The 16,194-nt window shown below is 42.7% G+C and overlaps 1 protein-coding gene across 1 annotated transcript in view; it reads right to left on the minus strand.

Annotated features, from left to right (window-relative positions):
• LOC119650265 (kin of IRRE-like protein 2) overlaps positions 1 to 14,137 on the minus strand; it is a 435,476-nt gene extending 421,339 nt beyond the window's left edge. The window contains exon 1 of the mRNA XM_038052879.1: positions 13,434 to 14,137. The gene's annotated coding sequence lies outside the window, so the exon portion shown is untranslated. The remainder of the gene's footprint in view (positions 1 to 13,433) is intronic.
• Positions 14,138 to 16,194: the final 2,057 nt, after the last annotated feature.

Raw genomic sequence — 16,194 nt, forward strand, 5'->3', positions numbered from 1 at the left:
AATGTTCAATCGTATGTTTTTATAAAAGAAACACACAAAACCTCTTATATCTGAATCGTCCAGTGCTATTGCTACATTATTCCAAGGGTCCTGTTGATGATGATACGCGTCTTCAAGCATTGGGACCGTGTTTTTGGATTCTTCAAGGGTTATTCTTGCTATGCGACCGAAGTACAATTCGAAAGATTTCTTACTTATTGTGGAGTGACAGGTAAACTTGTATTCGTCTATGAATCTCTAAAATATGATAGTTTCTAGAAGCAGCAATGAGGGTCGTCTCGTTTCAAGCACCTCATGATCTTGATAACCGTGGAGTAAGGGGGTTCTATCTGGCTATTTACTTCGCTTTGCAAAGGAAAGTTTTCGAAACTTTTACTTGAAGGTTGTCGTCCATCATAGAAAAAAGAGAGGCTTATCTAAATGCAGCTTCGTTGTCTGTTACGACATTACCAGGTGCATGAAGTAAAATTAGTATATGCCTTAGGGGCTGTTTTCGCCGATCTAGAGAGAAGAATCTTTGCTTGCACGAACTTCGTAAATTTAGAGCCGTCAACTAGCTCCTTCCTCGTGATGAATATGTTGATATGAACTCTATGTCCTGGGTAGTTTGGTATAGGGTTTGGATTAAGGAGGGGTTTGTTCAGAGGTTGTTACTTCCTCCCCTTACATATTGTGCTACGGGCAACAAGTCTTCTGATTTAATGAACATTTTGGGAAAGTGAAAGTTCTCCAACAATCGAAGCCTATTTTCTTCTGCACTCGTGTGCTAATAATCTATTCCTACTGTTGCACTTCACCTACATCCTTTACCATTTTAGGTGCAAAGAGGATTATGTAATTTTTGAAATGTTGTGGATAAATCTTTATGATGAGTTCTAATGTCCTTCAGTCAGTTATAAGCACGTTTATCTTATTTGGGTTCGAAAAAAGTCTAGAACAAAGCCGCTCTTAAGACGGGCGCTATTCTTTTCAACTTTAGCCATCATCCCCTCCTTCTAATCATTAGCAATGATGGCACATTCCCCTGTTTTGGAATGAGTGCAGGTAGACACTTTTGACAAATTGAATTACTGCACTGGAAAGTTCCATATGAAGGCCATCCAGGCTGGTGGCTGGAACCTGCTTCAGCACACTAGTGGCAAATTGATTGTTATTTCTCATTGAAGGAGCAATCCGCATCGGCATGTTCCTTACTACATGATTCATGAGAGGTGAACCTTCATTTTAAAATGTTACATGTTATCCAGAATTCACCTCCTCAGCGGCATATAATTGCCGATGAGAAGTCTACTAAGGATAAAAGTAAATTGCAAGGAGGATATAACTTTGAGACCATTAACAATTTCTCTTATCTACGGTTGAAAATCACAGCCCATAAAAGCTACGATGAAGAAATCCGCGAACATTCGTTAGCAATGAACAGGGTCTGTTTCGGCTTACAAAAACTGTTTTATTTGATACCACCATAGGATCAAAGCTCTTACTGTACAAGACAATGATCTTGCCAATCCACATGTCTTCCTCGGAGACTTAGGCTTATAACAAGAAAAATTTCTAACTTTTAGCCGCGGGCGTGAGAATCATCCTCGGAAGAAGTTTTGACCTCCGACAGGAAAATGAACAATTAAGTAGATCACAGAATGACGCAATTTATGAGCGATACCATGATCGTCTTGTTGTTTCTGGGGGCGGTTCGCTTAATCCATATGTGTGAGAATGATCCTATCCGGAAAGTACATAAGGGTGACATCTATGGTAGGAAGAAAACACGATGTAGACCCTTCCTCTGAAAACGATGGCTTGGGCCCGGACGCTTTCACAGATCTCAAATTGGAGACTTCGTTGTAAAACCGGAATGTCTGGAGTTCCTCACTAAGTTAAACATGCCTAGACCGGATGTCGATTGTTCTGTTGTGCGATCGAAGAATATTTTGAATGAAAACTCCCATTCAAAGGGTAGAATAAAAAAAGAAGTATTTTCCAGTATTTCAGGAGCGGATAGGAAAAACTAGATTCTACTCACCTTTCAAGCATCATCGCAAAGTGCTCACTTGGGTTGATTTCTCTCTGAGTTGAACCATGAGATGGTTGGAAAACTTCCGGTATTCCGATCAAAGCCACTAGGGGTAGGCTCTTTATCCATGAGCAACTTAAGAGGAGGACGGAGCGCTTCACCGTGGTTATCAGCCGTATGATATCCGGTAAAATTCCACTTCTTGTTGATAATACGGTAAGTCCTACTCTTCCAAGCGGAAATATCTGCGGACTAGTTCTCTGCAGCATTCGCATCGCGGAAATCCGAGGTCCATTATACGCAGTGAAACAAATGTATGCTGATGGTTAAGATTTTGAAAAAGGGCATTTGAGTACAATAATTGGAGGGTTCTTTGCATGATCTGCACATCGGCGAAGCTTGATGGACAGAGAGTTAGTTGCTTTCCTTTTTAGATCCACTTGCGTTGACCACATCAATACCTTATGAATCATTATGTAACAGTGTATGGAGATCATATCTCAGTTTCATCTGCTCTTCGTCGCTTGCGAGAAAACTTTAGCAGTGTAAACAGCGAGTATATTTGGAATGAATTACATCGGGAAACCAACAATTTTTATCCAAGCGGCATATGACGGCATGAAATGTCATGTAGTGCGTGAAATTTTGGGGGAATTTGAGATTGAATGTAGAGTATGGCAGGGTAGCATTCGTCTCGTAACCTCCTTCATACCGCCTTGTCCAGAGAACATGGAAGCTTCAGTAAGCTATTAGAATTTTCGTGGTATTCCTTGAATACGCTGATGATATCTGTTTGCTTGCCGTGGAGCTCTGGGTTTGGAGGAGGAAGCAAGCAAACAGTATATATATCAATTAGAAGGCAGAAGAGGTAGTGGACACGCCACACTTTAGGAAAATGTGAAAACTCCTTTGCTGACAATATGTGCTGAAATACCAAAATACCACCGAAAGTGCCCGAAGAATGGTCCGCTCTAAAAACACGGCGCAGAAGTGTAAACCAAAAGCTTAGAATTCTCAAGCAGATCAGGATGGAGCTGAAGCACAGAGAACCTACAATGAGAGTGAGAGTAATAAACTCGTTATGCCCCATTCAGTAAATAATGGATATATGCCATTGGCTACTTATTTCAAGGGTTGTAGGAAACCATCGCACTTCTATATCGGTCGTTGATTACTCTCCTTCTTATCAAAGCACTATTAAAAATACTCAGAGCGCACTTAAAATAAAAAGTGATGATTTTGCCAAAAGGGAAATTGATATGAAGGTTGCCGGCCATTATGAGCCTCAAAAGAATGGAACCGAATCAAGAATGCGATCCACAAAGTGGCTTAAGTAACTCCAGGCGTTAGAGATGGTGAGCTCTGAATTGAAGACCCATGAGAAGGAACACCTTTTTAGTTTGATACTGATGTAATCCAATAGTAATAGTAATTCAATATTAGGTTCTGCTACCACTTCTGTTAGGACTAGTTTCTTCCTCAATAAAATCAATCTGTCATATCGCAACCCTAATTATATTTTCGATAAAACGATTACAAGCAAAACCTTTTATTGAGTTTAATGATTACAAACGAAACTTTTTATTTAGTTAAATGATTACAAGCAAAACCCTTTATTTAGTTTAATACTGATTTCTGATAACTATGAAATCAACCGCCACTTTTTACTAATCAAACACAACTCTTTTAAAAAACGTCTAAAAATCGGCAATTATTTTTCTCATGTCATGCTATTTTGTCATAGCACTCTGATCTCCACCCCTGTGGCGAGATCTGAACTGAGTGGAGGGCGCCGGTGGCGTCATCTGTCCGCTCGCATTCGCAACATTCGAAATAAATTTCGAATGCCGCGAATCCTGCCGCGCCACACCTTTATTATAAGCTTTTAGTTAATAAAACGCTGGCTAATTTGGAAAATTACGAGAAAGTGAATGGTTAAGCACAGAAAGCAATCATTGTGTTGGGCGCCGGGAAAAATTTACAACAAAGACCGTTATTATGAAGTTGACATTCGGGGATTCATGAAGAATCCTCATCAAAGACACCTGGGCATACTGCACATTGATCCCTTCTATTAATGATAAGAACGTCCCTCACGACCGCTGGGCTATGACAAACAGATCGTGGAAATATTTTGAGCGGATTTCCGATGAAGAATTTGCTCATTTACTATTTTTCTTGGCATTGTCGAAATTTCAAGTAGCACAGTAGAACTGTCACCCCCCCAGAAGTTGAACACAGAGACCATTCTAAGGCCGAAAAGGAAAGGATCTTCGATGGAAAATTCGAATTATCGCTCAATTCGGTCGAGATAGCATACCATGAAGATTTTGAAAGGGATTCTTATATCTTCTGTCTTTTAAGCTATCATGAACGACACGGGGATGAAGAGGCATACCTCTTCATTCTTGTCATGAACAGTATCATATTGGATATCAAACAATCAGCGGCCGACAAACTGATACACTTATATGACATTTTGGAAGCAACTCACAGCAAAGTATCTGCCGAGCAGCTTGCCCAACTTGGAATAACTTTCATATGTAACACAGTCTATGTCTAAATTTGGATAAAACAGATTTTTTGGCGTTAATGATGAATGATGAATTGTGCCATGAAATTGCTTCTTTCATAATCACAGCCTATATAATGTGACATTCCGCAATTGGCGTCCTTTGCGATCGACTCAACCGCGATCGTTTTAAACATGAAATGCTGACTGACCGTCGAAGGTAATGAACGCCACTTCGCAGTAATAGAGAAGAAGATGTTTCGCTGAATCGGTTCCATAACACGCTGTGATTCCATTCGAAATGAGGACATCCGGATTTGTTATGGAGCTGTATTTATCGTGGAAAAATTGCGAGAGAGGCGTCTCCGATAATGCCGTCATGTAAGTCACTAGCTTAACAAGTGTCAAAGTCTATTGGAAATGACCCATGGAGCAACAAAAACAGCAATAGTTTGATATCCTATATGGTGATTAAAGGACCTGTCCTCTCTGCATGGATTAAGCCTACGATATAGAAAAGCTGTGAACCCGACCATGAATGGTGAGATGAGAGAAAAGATGGCGTTATTCCAAAAAAACAACTAACCAACAACGTCAAACCGCACTGGGTAAACGGGAAGAATAAAGATAGGAGACTACAACTTTGAGACCGTTGACAATTTGTCCTATCTAGGGTCGAAAATCACAACCGATAACAGCTACGATGATGAAATCCGCGCACGGTTGTTGTCAGCCAACAGAGCCTATTTCAGCTTACAAAAATTGTTTCGCTCGAAACGTCTCACCATAGGGTCAAAGCTCTTACTGTACAAGAATATGATCTTGCCAGTGCTTATGTATTCCTCGGAGACTTGGGTTCTTAGCAAAAAAACTGCGAACTCTTGGTCTCATTCGAGAGAAGAATCCTCTGAAGAATTTTTGGCCCCCTATATGAGGATGGACGATTCCGTAGCCTACACAACAACAATCTCTATGAGCGATACCGCGACCCCCAGGTTGTGGATAAAATGCAGCTCAACAAGTTCCGGTGGGCGGGTCACTTAATCCGTATGGATGAGGATGATGCAACCCGGAAAGTCTGTAAGGGCCAATATCGATGGTAGAAAAAGAAGACGAGGCAGACCCTGCCTGAGATGGAGCAATGGCGTAGGCCACGACGCCAGACAGCTTTTAAGGATATCGAATTGGTGGACCTCGGCGCAAAACCGGGATGTCTGGAGTTCCTTACTTAGGCAGGCCTAGACCGGATACCGGTTGTTGCGCCGTTGATAATGAATCTTAAGTTAGTATTCACTAATAAAGCGCATGTTGTGTGGAATATCATCTCGTCGCTGCGAAGTGTGCATTTAAGTTCAATTTAAGCTTAAGTTTATTGTAATAAAGCAGTGCTGAAAGTGTTGACTTGACCTTTGTTCCACCTTAGAACATGCGTCATCCAGTTATTAAACTCCCTATATAAGGCACTTGCAACGTTAGTTCTGGGGCTTCTTTTGGATCTTGAACCTTCATTGGAAATATGACCCGGATACTTTGTTGTGATGCTTAGAGTGGCGTTTTGGTTTGACATAATGTTCTTTCTTGAAAAGTGGCGCAAATTCTGTTGAACGCTTTTATCTAGTTTGCAAGGGCCTCTAGTTCACTCCTGTACATTCCCATGCTATAGTACACCACTACGTAGTGATAATTTTCACTAGACCCCAATTAAGGAATCTGTGCAAATGAATTAGCCTTTAGGGTTTCTGCTGAAATTATCGTTAGAATGGGGAGTGTTGAAGGAGAGCAATAATGACACACGGGTGAGTTTCATTCTTCCATAGGATACTAAAGCCTTTTGTTCAGGCTTACATTCTCGGATGCCAATTGCTCTGTGAAAGTTTGTGTCGGGGTACTATAGATATAAGTTCATTTATACGTGTTTCTTGTGTGGGGGTACTTTCTCGGGATTCGATACTGACTGGCTGAAAAGATGGTCGTTTGAAGTAGCCATTAGTGAGGAGGCCAATTCGCGTATAGCCGTTCTAGTAGCCCAGAAGCAGTTTTGATTTTAGCCACGCGCATCAGGCCATTTCTCCTAGTATACTTGTGTGATTCAACCCCATCCATCCACCCGTCTCTAAACTAGCGCTTAGATGTTTCGCATCCGAAATTTGGGTGATAATTTTCCGTCACATTTGTCTACATTCAATGGTCATATGCTTGGTCCCACACCTTCTTGTCGACTTCTCGACTGTTTCAGATGACATGACCTTTACTCTCGTGCATCGCAGTCGTAGAGGGAAGCGCAGAAGTTGTGGAACAATTTTGAAACGGTCGATGATATCATCCGAACCAAGTATTGAACAAATATCGGTCATTCATATATCGATAGAGATTAATATTAGAAGACTCAAAAGGCTTATGTTTAACTGTCGGACATGTTGCAGGCCCAACAATTGGCACTCTCCGGTTCTCAGATACCAGAAGCACTGCCGTATCGCAGCGCACCCATCGAACTGCATCTATTGACAAACAAGAGACATTAATCATGGCGCTAAAGAGGCTTCTAGAGATAAGAAATACATCATCGGAGACATATCTGCCACACAAATAATTTAATTAACAGTGGATCGATATACGGCGGAACTAATTATCTTGTTACTGAGTAACAGGCACAAACCTTCACCGTCTTGCTGATAGAGCAGCTGAGGGACGTTCTTCGCACACAGCCAACAAACAACAACACCAACACGGATGAAAGAAATATTTCAGTCACCAAGGAAAACCCAAATATCGGCCATAATGATAATAACAACTTCGCCGTAGCCCGTCCTAAGCCCGGTTGTGAAAGGAGGAGGGATGGATAGCTTCAGTATGAATGACTGTACGCCACCTCGACGTCTCAGGGGGTAGGTGAGGATAGTGCAGGAACTTTGCAGTTTTGAAGATTACCCACTGAGGAAGCTATCAACCCAACTGGCAGTTAGGTATAGAATGCAAATCCATCTATTGAGAGGAAGGAGAAACTTGACGTTCGGTACGGATAACCGACGAGAGTCGTCTGACTGTGGTTGGGCTCCCGTAATGGACAGCACGGCGTCGAAGCCGCTAGCCGTGGTGTAGTACGTAAAGTGCAGAGGGTCCCCAGAAACTATGCCTCGTTGAGGCACTCGTAGTTGAAATTCTGGGTACACTAAAGTTGAAACTTTCTGTCGTATGCAGTCGTTTACGACGATGTGGCGAAATCACTCCAGATGTGTATAGCTGATACTGAAATCGCATCTCGCGGGGAAGAATAAAATAAGCGCATTGAATATATTCATTATCCCTTCACTGGCTTATGCATTCGGAATATTGTCGTGCACGAAGATCGATCTGGAAAACGTTCAGCGACGGATACGGACAACTATGTCCCAATTCCGAATGCATCATCCAAACCTGCCTCGTGACGGTGTGGTTGATGTGGCGGTATAACATCATTGCTAAGTCGACTCGCTGCGCGCTTATTTTCACAGCAAAGCGCGAGCGAGTCCCTTGTATGCGGCTGGTTGCAAGGCCGACTGTAGACTTATCCCACTTAACTTGAGTGGGGTGAAGTCGGACCAAGTGCGGATCGATGAATGGCATTCGAAGGCAATGCACGGTAAAAACGTGAATTTTCTTTGGCAGCCGTTTGTCGATTTGCATTTATCGAACAAGTGGCTGTATGCTGGGGAGGTCTTTGATGGGACAGAGGGATTCATGTGTGCCATTCAGGAAGGCATGTTTGGCACCCAAGCTAATAAAAAGCTCATCATGAAAGGACAGGTGGAGAACGACCAGTGCTGAATGTGTAGTCCGGCCTTAGAGACGTTGGGCCATCTCATTTCTAGCTGCACTGTTATGGCACCGACATGTCCGGTTTAAAAATATGGGAAGTACCGGGAAGTTCTGACTGATCGCCATATTCCACGCAACAAGCCTGACGTAGTGCTAGTTGAGAAGACGGGTCGCTCAGCGTATAATAATATATATGCTATGCCCCATAATAGCAATATAAAACTGAAGTACGTGGAGAAGATGGTGAACTACGAGCGACTGGCTCGAAAATCAAAGAAACGGTATACTACAGTACACTGTTGGAGACAATGTGGTCAGTATTGCGCTCTCCCGTGATTATTACCCTGATTGGTCTCAGGTAGTCATTCACAACTGACTCGACTGGTATCCAACATCTAGTCACGATAGCAAATCCCTCCGCCCCCCAGTGAGATTTGAACCGCGACCTTCCGCTACGACAGCCCAACGTTTTAACCACTTGAGCCACCTGTACTCGTCAACGCGCTCCTTAGAAAGATATCGACATGGAAAAAGCCAGAACATCAGGTGCCAACTGCTAACAATGATTGAGATTCAGAAATCTTCAAGTGACTGTGGACAGCTGAAATCTGATCGGTCGAGCTATGCATATGCTTTGGGAATAGGCAAAGCTTGACCCCAGAGGCCTATAATCGATAGACACGTTCGTCAAATTTCCAGACATAAGACTTCAATCGCTTGAATCGTTCGGCATCAATGAACAAACAGGAAAGAAACCCAATCTGCGTGGCTCCGGCCGAAACTCCGTCTTGCGCTACATGGTAGAGAACTTATTCAATATAACGTCTCCAGCTATTTCTGAAGCTCATCATCATTAAAGAACTTTAAACCGCATTACCAACAAACAGTAGCCGTCCCTGTCATGGAACTTAAACGAAAAGGTGTAGGGTGCAGAGTAATATCCACCTTCTTGTTAGTACTACCACGGCGCTTTTGTACTCTGCTAAGTGTTAGCAGACTCGAAATCTGATGTCGGACTGTTACCGATGGCTACCATAAGGCGCACTCTCGAGATCTGGGAGCCGGTTTTTGATAGAATCTTGTTTGCTGCTTGCCACAAGGTAAGCTGACGGACACGGCCACTTTCCGATCAGCAAGTTGCGTAACAAGCATATGCTGACATCGGCCTCAAAGGGGATCACCATCTGAAGGTTGCTTACCCTCGCATGCATGTTTGCCACTTTCTGCAGGGTAGGAGACCTGCGATTCTTTAAGTTCAGTATCGACCGCTTGTATGATTCAGTCTTTCCGCAGCAGTACGAAAGCTATCTTGCTGATTGGACGACAGATACCTCGAGTAGCACGCCTAGGAGTTTTATCAGTATTGGGTAGCCATAAAAAATACTCTCTTTTTGGGCGTTACGTGGGTCGTCATAAGATCTGACTAACTGCGGAGTAGTGGATCGATGAACCTAAGGAGTTGAAGGTATACCGCATTACGAAAGAACTTGGAAATCTTTCGATGGTCCTGTGAGGGGCGTTAATTGTCGAGCCCTAATCCACGATGAAGAGCTGCTAAATAGGAGGAAGAGATACTTCACCATGGCTCCCAACGGTATCACAATCGGTGACTGTGACGTCAATGGACTGCTTCTCTCAACAGGGAAAAAATCATCTTGGTCATCAAACCCTCAAATGGAGTAAAGCCAATGTTGAGTGTGATGACTGGAAGAGTCTCTGCGTACTCTCTGCAATCGCGCAGTAAAATAATTCTGTAACGTAGAACGACAGAAAGTAGGCTGGTTTCCGCTCTGAATCCTTCTATTCCGTCTATTTGGAGTAGTATACGCAGAAAGTATATAGCAACATATGATGTCCTTTGTGATCGACGTATCAATGAACGTCTCAAATCTAAAATTTACCGCAATGTTGTCCGTCCAGTCGCTCTCTATGGTTCTGAGTGTTGGCCGACCATAAAAGACAATGAACGGCGTCTCGCGGTAATGGAGACGAAGATGCTACGTTGGACTAGTGGCGTCACACGTTTAGATCACATCCGAAATGAGGATATCCGCGATCGTTATGGGGTTGCACCGATCGTGGAAAAGTTGCGAGAGAGGCGTCTTCGATGGTATGGTCACGCAATTCGTGCAAACGAGAATTCACTTGCAAAGATTGGTCTGAAAATCGAAGTCGATGGTAAACGACCAAAAGGCAGACCTAAGCAACGGTGGCTTGATACGCTGGATGGGGATTTGAAAGCCTCGAGATTGCATCCAGATCAGGCATTCGATAGAGCCAAATGGCGAAGCCGATCACGACAAGCCGACCCCGCTTGTGAACGAGACAAAGGCTGAAGAAAAAGAAGAACATATGACGGGGCAAATGTGACATATCGCATTGACGTAAAATTTCAGAGGAATTTAAGTTTCAAAGCGGCGCTCGTCAAGGTTCTGACATCATGCTGCCTTGTACGAAGTAAATAGACAGCTCAACTACGCTAATGTTTGCTCTCTCAACTAAACAAGGACCGTGGCCAAATGGTTTCAGATTTGGAAACAGAGGTAGGTTCAGTTGAACTAGAGGTAAGCCATCGCACTACCGAGATGTCGATCGACGCATACACATCACTATATCTACCGTCGCTGCCTTGCTTAAAATCTGAAAATTATCTCAATACTAAGAGCTAGATCAGAATATTATGTTTTAATGCTCTTTCTGGGTTGCTATTTGCGAATAATAATTACAATCGTTGGCGCAACAGTCCATATTGGATCAGGGCCGTGAAGTGTGTTAGAGCACTTCATTTAAGACCGTAACGGTACACTACAGTACACTGTAGGAGGCAATGTGGTCAGCATTGGGGTCGCCCAAGATTATTAACCTGATTTGACTCAGGTACTCATTCACAGCTGAGTCAACTGGTATCCAAAATCCAATCACAGTAGCAAATCTCTCTGCTATCAGTGAGATTTGAACCGCGACCTTCCGCTACGACAGTCCAACACTCTTACCACTTGAGCCATCCGGACGCATTATTGGGGAATAGTACATGAAAAATGATCACCATAGTTGTTCAAAAGCTGCAAGCTTGCGTGAAGATTTGCCTACGACGTATCATCAAAGTACACTTGTCTAATGCAATTTTGAACAAAGAGCTTCACCCACGTAGAGACCAGTTACATCAGGACGTATTAGTCGGAGCTCGGAATTGATGGTGGATAGGTCACACATCAAGTAAGGGCAATAGTTCCATTGTTATATGAAATAAGATCTTCTATCCCACAATGACTGCCGGGTGGATCGCTCCAGGCGCACATGGCGCAGAACAATGAAGGAGGAGTACAAGTGTCTAGGGAAGACCTGGAGTGTGCTGAAACACTTTTCAGTGAATAGTGCACGATGCCGGGTAGACGTGATTGACGCGCTATTCACCATTAAGGGTGAGTGGCAATGAGATACATCTTGGTTTTTAAAATAATTTGATAAAGCGGAGAAATTCAAGGTGGCGCTCTTTTATTACATTCCAAGGAAAGAGAAGTTTCTAACGATAAAATGGGCCTCAATTAGTAAATAATCCTACCCCAAACATGTTATTATTATGGCAGTCTTGTGGGGTAAATGAAGGAAATTGAGAAGGTTTTTGTGAGTAAACCATCACGTAGTAGGAGCCAGCAGTAGGTTTTGAATTTTCTGTCTTACAGCTGCTCGAAAAAAGAGAGACGCACCGACAGTCAGTGCAACCGATTTTATAAATAATTCGTTTTTCAAAAAGTGATAAAAATCGCTGTGAAGGGAATTAGAATTGTTTTTCTTACTTCGCTATGTAGTCATAACAGAAGAATACCAAGGGATCAATCCTTATAAGGTAATAGGGTAGCGAGTTACTGAGACCTTAGTCTAGTTTCGAATATTGAACGCCTGTGTGTCTCTTCTTCACCCCCTATATGGCACCCATTAAGTCTCAGTTCTCAATGGGACTGCGTAAATTTTTCTTTTATTATTAGACAGCATAACAGTGTGAAAAGCCCTTAGCAGCGGGATAATATAAAGGTAAACATAATCATTAATTACGGCAAGGATTAGAATCTACGACAGGCTAACCCTCAATCAGCTCGACCACCGCACTTGCCATTGCTTGCTAGTGGTCATTTTACAATGAAAATTAAGAGAAGTGCATCTGAAGTCAAGTCAATCAAATTTGTCCCAATCCATTCGTTCTTACCTTACTAAAGGCCTGCCAGGTTAGCTAATGTTAAGTTGATAAGTTTGGCTTCTATTTGCTTTCATGTTTTAGTACTTGTGCAAATCAATCTTATTTTCTTTTCAACGACCTAATTAATCAGGCTGAAAGTGAGCATGAAACAAGCGTCCAGTCCAATTTCTATTGAGCTTATCAGAGTTCGTTTCAGTCACTCAGGTATTCGCACCAATGGCGCAACGAACCAATTTCTCAGCTGAATAATGTTTCCTAATTTCAGTTTAACGCTATGACAGGCAACTTTCCTTTATAGTAAAAAGCTACTCATAGTTTTCTATATACAATATAACGTGCTTTGTGTAATAAAGATTTAATATCTGCCCTCAATGGTTCAAGCAAAGTAATTAAGAATGCAAAAAGACTAGTCGTATCAAATACTTGATTTTTCATCTTGTATCTATATTGTGTTTTTTGGGTTGCATAGCTTAGATACAATTATTCAGTTAGACTTAAATTTTCCATAATTTTTTTTTAATATTTTCCATATACCCATGTTCGACAGTAAAATTTACCAACACTAAACCTTCATTTCTTCTCGTTTGCTTTGAAATTGTCCTATTCAGTTCTCTCAGACATCATTTCATTTCTAAGCGAACCCATTTCTCGGCACATTAAAATGGAACAAAAGATAATTTAACACCGTTTCTGTGTTCATTCAATAGAAAAGCCTTAAAAGACTTCCTTGCGTAAGTACGTGTTCAGTAGAACCTATAATTTAAAGCCTCGTTGTACTTTAAAATGGTGTTGAAAACCTATCATAATCGCCCCTGCATCTACCCCACATCATGTTTACTGTCCTTGGCGAGTTTCTTGGAATATGCGTGTGGATGTCACATATAACAGTTGAGTAAGGTAAAGACAATAAAACATACTTAGCTTCTCCTAACATGATTTGACGGACAGCGCGAGCATAGTTCCTTTAATGTTGACAATACTGCTATCTGAAGCTTTAAATATCTATTCACTTTCCAATAAAGATACTTGCATCTGTATTGACCATTGCTTTGAACGCGGTAACTGATATCCACTAGAATGCACTTTAATTTACAGCACTCAACTACCACAACTTTCCCATGAAATCCTACCCTAGTATAACGCTTCCATGTCAGTGTCCTTTTACTGTAAATCAAATTTATTACTCATTGAACACTCTAAAACACAACACTCCAGCACAATGTAAATATAAATCGCACTCGGGATTATGCAATCTTCCCTTCGAAAATTTGGCAATGGTGACACGAAGGAAGCGATAATGCTATCAGGATATTTTGATACCCTCTCAAGTTATCACTAATCCCTGATCTCTACCCAAACTTCAATGTGTTTGTACTTCGCAAAATACCACTAGAACTCATTCATTCCGCGAACTACAATCGCGTGCCTATCACTCGAAAAAGGATTCGTGCATACCATAAAAGTTTTACCACTCGACGTTGTTGGGTTAATTTCGACATTCGCGGTGTGTACGCGATTCATATCCGGAAACCTTTCGTCCGTTGACTAAAGTAATATTTCGCGTTAGAGACAGTTCTTCTGGAGATTCCCTAGATAAAGTTTTCGGGGGAGGCTTCACGCTTTGCAGACTCCACAGACTTGGTGCTGTGTACGTACATGCAGGACTAGAGAGAACTTGGGAAAAGTAGGACTTATGTCTTGCATGCTGATATGGTACAGTAACAAGGACGAATATGATTTGAAAGTGGAGCTTATTGAGGGGTGGAAAATAAGTTGGCTATCATCTCATGCTTAAAGCGCATGTATTACCAAACTTGTCCTTATCAGTAAAAGCTCCGAATCAGAAGTTTCCGATATGTTGTGGGAAACAAGTATAATCCTTTTAGCTTTCAAGAAAGGGAAATTTTCACTATATCCACCGGCGAATCTCATCGTACCACAAGACTCACTATTTCTCTCAAGTGGCAGGCCCGAATCCGCATACATTAGATACTAGATCGCACCACTTGGTAAAGAATTGCCTTCGTCAATGCCAACCAGTGTACATAGCTTGAATTGGGCACAGTGCCTTTACCTCATTGCCGGTTCACTGGAATGTGTCTTCTCGTGACCCCAACCAATTCGCCTATTATCCTGGGGTGATAAGTTTCATTACGTGCGAAGCGCCCAGTAATTCTCAAAATGCCACCTTCCCGCTACCACTTCCGCCATCTGATCAACATATCCACGGTCGCGGCCTGGTCTAATTGTGTTTCGCGTTAAGCTTGCAGAATTGGACAAGGCCTCTCACGATCTCCCTGAGGCGGCGGACATAGCCAGAATGTACGTTTGCACACTGGTAATGTTTAACCGAAACAATAGTCCTGGGATCCTCCTCCCTGTAGTGGTGCTAACTGGACGCTAAGCCAAGATAGAATAGCTCGCTAGCGGTGAGCTGGGTTTCTAGTAGGCGGATTCTGCATATCCTCGGTGCCTTTTTTTTCAATGAAAACTGTGGATATGGAATCCCAGGAGAACGGATTGGGAATCCTACGCAACGCACTAGAGCGACAACATTGCCCACCTTCAAGGGGGCGGTGACATCAGGAGCGAACTGGAATTAGAAACGGTGGTAGAAAACCTCAACACAATCGTCCGGCTAAGACAGTCAAGTCATCAAGGGATGTACCATGATGGGACAAGAACGTAGTCAGAATGAGAGCAGAGGCACGAAAACTCTTTAACCGGGCAAAACAAACCGGGGACTGGCAGAAGTATAAAAATGCACTGACTGCGTAACAACGCGATCAGCGAAGCGAAACGGAACAGCTTGAGGGAATTCTGAGAAGAGATCGAACAGAACACAGAAGCAACCAGGCTGTACAAGGCTGTAGCCAAAGACGGTGGAATATCCTCTGTCTGCTACTTCTCAGAACTCATTTCCCGGGGTCCTACCCCACGGTGGCAGGCGACAACATTCTGCCTGACACCTCAACAACGAACAAAAGGGGAAGGAGAGCTGGAAACTAGCAAAAGAGGTATGCTCAGAAGCTAGGCTAAGATGGGCATTGGATACTTTTAAACCACTGAAATCTCCCGGAGTAGATGGCATTTTCCCAGCACTTATCCAGAGAGGCTCTTCTGAGGCTGGTAGGGGGGAGCATACCACTGGGATACATACCAAGGGCATGGAGACGGGCAAAACTGGTCTTTATTCCGAAAGCGGGTAAAAAGGATCCTTTTCTCCCTAAATCTTTCAGACCAATTTGCCTAACAGCGTTTGTAGTCAAAATGGTGGAGAAGGTCATAGACATCCATATTAGAACTAACGTTCTAAAGCGTAATCCCCTTCATCACTTACCGGGCAACGTCGCCGGTCAACTGAAACTGCTCTGTATCAGCTGACAGAGGTACTACGAGATGCCATAGAAACAAAAGAAATTGCACTGTGCGCATTTTCGGATATCGAAGGAGCATTCGACAACACATCGCACACAAAGATACAAGATGCCCTGAGCCGCAAAGGAGTGGGAAACACCCTGGCTTTCTGGATGGGCAAAATGCTAGAAAGCAGGCAAATAGAGGTACAAACAGGTACAAATTCTATTATCATGAACACCACTCAAGGCTGTCCACAGGGTGGGGTACTATCGCCGCTGATGTGGAGTATGGTAGTGGATGAACTCCTGGACGTGTTAC

This window comes from Hermetia illucens, chromosome 2, assembly GCF_905115235.1.
Source record: "Hermetia illucens chromosome 2, iHerIll2.2.curated.20191125, whole genome shotgun sequence".
Taxonomy (NCBI): domain Eukaryota; kingdom Metazoa; phylum Arthropoda; class Insecta; order Diptera; family Stratiomyidae; genus Hermetia; species Hermetia illucens.